The following is a 6,550-nucleotide window of genomic DNA, read 5'->3' as shown; positions in this document are numbered from 1 at the left end:
GGGCACCCACAGGCGCTGCTCTGGCCTGAGGAACAGCACACAGAGATGGGAGTGTGACAGCTGTGCTGGGCTCGGAACATGTATGAGTCAAAGTCCCCGGTGTCCCTGGGCTAGGGCAGTGCCCAGGCCGGGCTTGGCAGAGCGCAGCATCCACTGCTGGAGGGCTGGAGGCACTGCTCTGGCCTGGCTTGGCCGGGGCCTGGGTGATCTTTGACATTCCTGCTTGCCCTTACAGCCTCCAGGGATGAGACAGAGCTCAATGGCCCCAGGCCGGCCAGACAGTCAGGACTACAATCTGCTCGTGGCTGGTCAGAATCTGAGGCCATCAGCCCCAGCTCCCACAGCCCTGTGCCATTGGTGCTGGTTTCCCCACCTCCATCTCCAGAGATGGGCAGCCACAGCAGGCCCCAACACGCAGCATGGCAGCAGGCGCTGCCATCTTCCTCACTGGACACCAGCAGCATCAGCAGATCAAGGGCAACACGCAGCACGTCCCCTGACCCTGAGGACAGGGTCCATTCCAGACGTGCTGGGCCCAGCCGCAGGCGAAGCTCCTCTCGCCGGCAAAGTCGCGCCCAGAGTCCACCTGTCCGGTCCAGGAGTCACCGTGACAGGAACAGTAGGACAGGGCCAAGGGCTGAGAGGCCCAAGCAAAGGGAGACACCATCACGGACATCCCCCAGACGCAGGTGCTCCCGCCAGCAAGGTCGTGCCCAGAGTCCACCTGTCCGCTCCAGGAGTTGCCATGACAGGAACAGAGGGACAGGGCCAAGGGCTGAGAGGCCCAGGCGAAGGGAGACATGGTCAGGGCCATGCCCCAGACGCAGGCGCTCCCGCCAGCAAGGCTGGGCCCGGAGTCCACCTGTCCGCTCCAGGAGCTGCTGTGACAGGAGCAGTGGGACAGGGACAAGGGCTGAGAGGCCCAGGCGAAGGGAGACATGGTCAGGGCCATCCCCCAGACGCAGGCGCTCAAGCCAGCAAGGCTGGGCCCGGAGTCCACCTGTCCGCTCCAGGAGCTGCTGTGACAGGAGCAGTGGGACAGGGACAAGGGCTGAGAGGCCCAGGCGAAGGGAGACATGGTCCGGGCCATCCCCCAGACGCAGCCGCTCCCGCCAGCAAGGCTGGGCCCAGAGTCCACCTGTCCGCTCCAGGAGTCGCCGCGGCAGCAGCAGTGGCACAGGGACAAGGGCTGAGAGGCCCAGGCGAAGGGAGACATGGTCAGGGCCATCCCCCAGACGCAGCCGCTCCCGCCAGCAGCGCCGGGCCTCGACTCAAACTGTGCGGTCCAGGAGTCGCCAGGACAGGAGCAGGAGGACAGCAGCGAGTGCTGAGAGGCCCAGGCGTAGGGGGACATGGTCGGGGACATCCCGCAGGAGCAGCCGCTCCCACCAGCGACGTCGGACCTCAACTGGGACCTCCAACAGCAGCACGTAGCGCCGTCATCTTTTCTTTCTAGGCCGTGTGTTCCTTGCCAGAAGTGAAGGTGAGAACGGTCAGTGCAGGGACCCTGAGATGTGCAGCTCTGTGGGCAAACCCTATTAGCTCTTGATGTTTCTACTGGCAGGAAGAAGTCTGGGCTAAATACCTTGATTTCTGTGTAACTGTGTATTCAGTGAAAAGTCACTTAAGGATGTGGCTAATTAAAAAGGACTCTTGTTCCGGCCTTTAGACTTCAACCTCAGATGTTTCCCCACTGCTTACCCTTGATAATGAACCACTCCTTAATGGGCTTGGATATGCTTAGGGAGACATTCAGAGCAAGGTGGCTCTTAGGGAAGCTGTGTCCGAAAAGGACGTGTGCTGTGTTGCTATCCTTGAACAATCTCATTTCAGTAAAGCCAAAAAAAGAAGAAAGAGATGAGACACTGCCTCACTGTCTGAAGACAACTCCTACACCATTGCTGCGGATTTGAAAGAGGCCTTTCAAAGAACAAACCAGAATAGACGGTATTTCCTCCGTCTATTCTGGTTTATTCTTTGAAAGACCTTCAAAGAGCAAACCAGACTGAGGAAATACCCTGGGACAAAGAGGATGCACAGGACTCTGCCCCAGATGACCATTTGGGACCTTTGCCTGAGGATGATGCAGCTCAGGAGACGAGTTACTTCAAGTTTTCTTTCTTTGGAGGCACAGAGGAGTTGGGCATCAAAGAAGGTAACAGCAGAACCCTTCTAACAGTGCCATTGCTAAGGAAGAGCTTCTGGCAGGCACTGTAGGGCAATATGGTGTAATAAAGGTCAGGATGCAGGGGATTTTCAGCAACAGAAGTCAGTAATTAGGCAGAAGCATTTTGATCTTCATTTCTGCTTGCTAGGGTTGTGATTATTGAGAGGTGCCTCATGCTTGCATCTCAGGAATTCTGAAAGGCATGCTTTGAGAAGGCATTGGGGGTTTTTGCTGAGTGGTGAAAAAGCTTGTTCTCATGCCCTGAATTCCTCAAACAGGGAAAAAGGTGACACACCAGTCATATCAAGTTTCATAGGAACTCACAAGGCTTTTAAGGAAATGTGCGTTAATGTAGAGGGAGGAGCAAAGTCCGAGAGCTGGCCCCAAGATCCATGAACATTCTGTTTGTTACTGAATTCTACTCTTGGACCTTTAGAAAAAGGAAATGGAATGACACATGATCATTGGGGTGTCCTAACCTTAGATAAAATGAGGCCGTCTGAAATGAAGATGAAACAACATTAACTCAAGTCCCAGTCATGTAGGAGAGAAAAGAAACCCCGTGAAGTTACCCAAAATATTAAAAAACCCAACGCAACAGCACAAAGCAATGAGCCCCCCAGACTTGCGCTGAACTGAAAAGGTATTCAGTGTCTTCTGAATGCAATGAGAAATGTTTAAGAATACATAAGGGCTCCCTGGAACAAAGTGGAAAATACAAAGTGGAGCAGAAATGTAGCTTAGAAAATCTGGCAGGGTCAGATTCTGTCCTTCCTAAATCTCTCTTCTCCACTGTAAGTATTTCACGTGAAAGGAGGAATTCTTCCTGATGATTAGAGGAATAATCTGGTTTTGGCTTTTTTTCTCTATTGGTGCTGTCATTGCAGAGCCTCACGCGCTTGGGACAATAAAGCCAGTAAAAGCCACATGGCAAGAGGATCCACGTTTCCAGGACAGCAGTTCTGAGGGTGACGATGAGCCTGAGATGTCAGAAATTGAACAGGACCAAGAAATGCAAGTTCCATTTCTCTTTGTTGTCTACTTGGCTGTAGTAGTTGGATGCTGTGGGAATATTAATAGCAGCACTCAGGGAATGGGAAACTGACATTGCACACCTCTGAGCAATGAAAGTAATCTTAGAAAACCGTTTGTGCTGCACAGAGTCAAAACTCCCAGCAACCCATTGGATGTGAATGTGAATATGGAAAGAAAGAGCAGAGCACAGGAAATTAACTGGGTCATTTTGGTTTGACCAACTCCAAACTGAGTTTGGCCAAAAGCCAAAGACACAGTCAGTTTTCTCTTTAAAAGAGGATTTGGAAAATAAAAAGATTTATTTGGTTTCTAGGGAATAAAGCTTTTCAATGTATGGCATTTCTCTGAAGCACTACAGGATTAACTTGTGTTCATGAAATTTGATAGTACAATTTAGGATGCTCAAATCCCTTTGTCCTTTTCTAGGTTTCTTTCTTTACCATGCACAGGAAGTGCTAGAGTTTTTTTTTTTGTTCTCCAAAGATGATGAACGCCTAAGAGGTATGATAGAATTTCTTTACGCTCTTTTATATTTTTTTTTCCTTTTAAACCCTTCCTGTAATTCAGTGAGGAGGAAAAAATGCTGCCTAGTTATCAAAGTTTTCTAGTCAAAATTTGCCACCCTCACTTGTGATCCAAGTTGTGGTAGAATCCCTTGAGAAGGTCCTGGCAAAATAAAGGTCAACCAGATTTTCTGGCTTTCTTTTCTTTCAGACAATTACCGAATAGGAATCTGGACTTTTAGAGTTTACCAAAAACTTAGTCACTTGACAGCTTATGTAGACATTTCAGATCCTTTCAGGTATTTAAATCATCTTTATCTTTTTCCTCTCTTTCTGGTGTTACCATTAGAAATGAGGAGTGTTCTTGTCAGCCACATATGTCCCTGTGGTTCTTTGTTCTAATGAATCTGGGGTTTCGCTTCTGAATCCAGTGAATTTTGTATTTAGAAACAAAGAAAACAACATCCAAAGGAAACATGCACAGTCCCCAAAACCTGCACAGGCCACCAAAACAATTGCTGGCTAGATTTTGTAGAATAGAGTCTTAAGCTTAAAGGATGTGCCTTCCATGAGACTGATTCCATAACTCTGCTGAAATGCACTGCTGTGTTCACACAGTTACCAGCCTGCAATCTTCCAGGCAGCCTGATTTACAGGGTGTGTTGAAATGGAGAGCTCAGGCCTCAGCAGGCCTCAGTTCTGGGGGAAGATGTGGGGTGCTGGTGCTGAGCTTCTAATGCAACAGCTGCAATTTCACTGCAATTCAGATTGCAGCATGTTGAGGGAAAGTGCTGCTGCCTTTGATTGTTCTTAGCACACCAGGCTGCAGTAGGGAACATTTCTGCTGGAGCCAAGGCGTGGTGGGGGCAGGAGAACAGGAAGGATGTGAAGAATTGATTTCTGATTTTAGTGTTGTGGTGGTCAAGATTGTTAGAAGTAGCAGCACATTCACAAGTGTTTAAGGCTATTAATTGGATGTTTCTTTTGTGCAGAGGGTCCAAGTTATTTTGTAGATTAGTAGAAGTCAGTGAAGAAAAAGAGGGTTAGGAAGACAGACGTAGATTATTGCTTGAGGTGAGTATGGAACATCTGTTCCCTGGTAAGTCTAGGTGAAAACTGAGCATGGGGAGGGATTGCAGGTATGAATGTGCATGTAAAATTAAGTCAGGACCTCGAGAAGAGCTTTAAATTTGTGATGAACAGGGAAGAGAAGTTTTTTAGTGTAGCGGTGTGTATAACATCCTGTTGTGTGGTCCAGTCAGGTAAACCACTACATCTTTGTGTGTTACAGGAGCAGCTACTTAAGTGTATGTAAGGATAGTGAATGTAGAGACTTCTCCTCATAGTGGATTCAAGAACTTCTCTTTAGAATTTGTTAGATTTTCATTATTTTCTGGAACGCCAAAGGAAGAATTAGGATACCCTATAGGAAGTGCAAGCAAACCAATAAAGTTTTTACTGATTAGAAGCGAATCACGTTTGTTCCTTGAAGGAGTTGCCAAACAAGGTTACTTTCAACATGCTTTCAAAGGTCTAACAGGGATCAATATCAGCAAACCCTGTTAGGTCATGTTTGGGAGCTGGGGCTGAGGCTCTCGTGCCCTGGGGAGCCATGGGAAGGCTCCAGGCCTGAGTGTGCGGCCAGGCCGGGGCCATTGAGCTGCAGCCCATCCCTGGTGGATGCAAGGGCAAGCAGGAATGCCAAGGGACCCCAGGGCCGGGCCAGGCCAGGCCAGAGCAGTGCCCCCAGCCCTCCAGGAGCGGACAGGCTCTGCCAAGCCCAGCCTGGTCACTGCCCCCAGCCCAGGGACAGGCGGGTGCTTTGTCCGAGGGCTGGGCCCAGAGCAGCAGAGCTGTCACAGCCCCAGCTGGTTCTGGTCTGCGTGCGGCCCAAGCAGGGCCCGTGGGTGCCCTGGGCAGTGCAGGAGCAGCACAGGAACAGTTGCCAGGGCCAGGGGAGGCACAGGGCTCAGCCTCTGCACGGTGACACAGCATGCAGGCTGCAGGGGACAGAGCCAATGGCACCGGGCATGAGCAGCTGTGCGGGGCTCTGAGCCTGCAGCAGCATAGGCCCCAAGGCTGCTCTGTCCCTGCCTGGCTGATGGGCAGCGCTGGAGGCCTTGCAGAGCGGGGGCCATTGTGGGCACGGCTGTCCCAGGAGCTGCCCCCTGGCCCAGCTGGGCCCCACTTGGGCAGGAAGGAGGCTCCCAGCCCTGGCATGGCCGAGCAGCTCCTGCCTCCCCCTGCCTCTGTTCTGATCCCCACGCTGCCTGCTGCCACAAGAGCCCCTGGGCCAGGCTGTCACAGGGCTGCTTTGCCCTCACTTGGCTCCCTGGCACCAGCGCCGTCCTGCTTGCTGCCAGACATCGCAACTGTAAGCAGATAGTCCCTTTCCAGGAATGACGCAGTCACCTCCAGGTGCTGATCCTCTCTTTCTGTGGGATAAACAAGAGCTTGGGGCGCTGCCATGGCAGGGCTTCCCTCAGCTGTCGGCACTTCCAGCCCGGCTCTGCCAGGGGCTCTGGCAGTGCCATGGCGCACGGCAGCTCTGGCATGGCAGCTCTGCACTGCAGCCTCGGCCAGCAGCCAGATCTGCGGGCTGGGACTCCGCAGCGGCCGCACGCTTCTCCCAGAGCCCGAGTAGCGGCAGCTCGCTCCCAACACCGAGCCGGGAAGGCGCCCAGGAACAGCGCGGGCTCGGCTCTAGGCACGAACCGCCCCGCCCCTCACACCCGCCCGCCCCTTCCCGCCCTCTGGCCCCGCCGCGCGGCGCCCGCGCCGTCGAGGCGACTCTTGCCCACAAGGAGGCGCCCTGAGCCCTGCAATGGCGCCGCGAACCTTCTGG

The sequence above is a fragment of the Melospiza melodia genome, chromosome 7 (genome assembly GCF_035770615.1).
Source record: "Melospiza melodia melodia isolate bMelMel2 chromosome 7, bMelMel2.pri, whole genome shotgun sequence".
Classification (NCBI taxonomy): domain Eukaryota; kingdom Metazoa; phylum Chordata; class Aves; order Passeriformes; family Passerellidae; genus Melospiza; species Melospiza melodia.
This window is presented reverse-complemented; position numbering follows the sequence as displayed.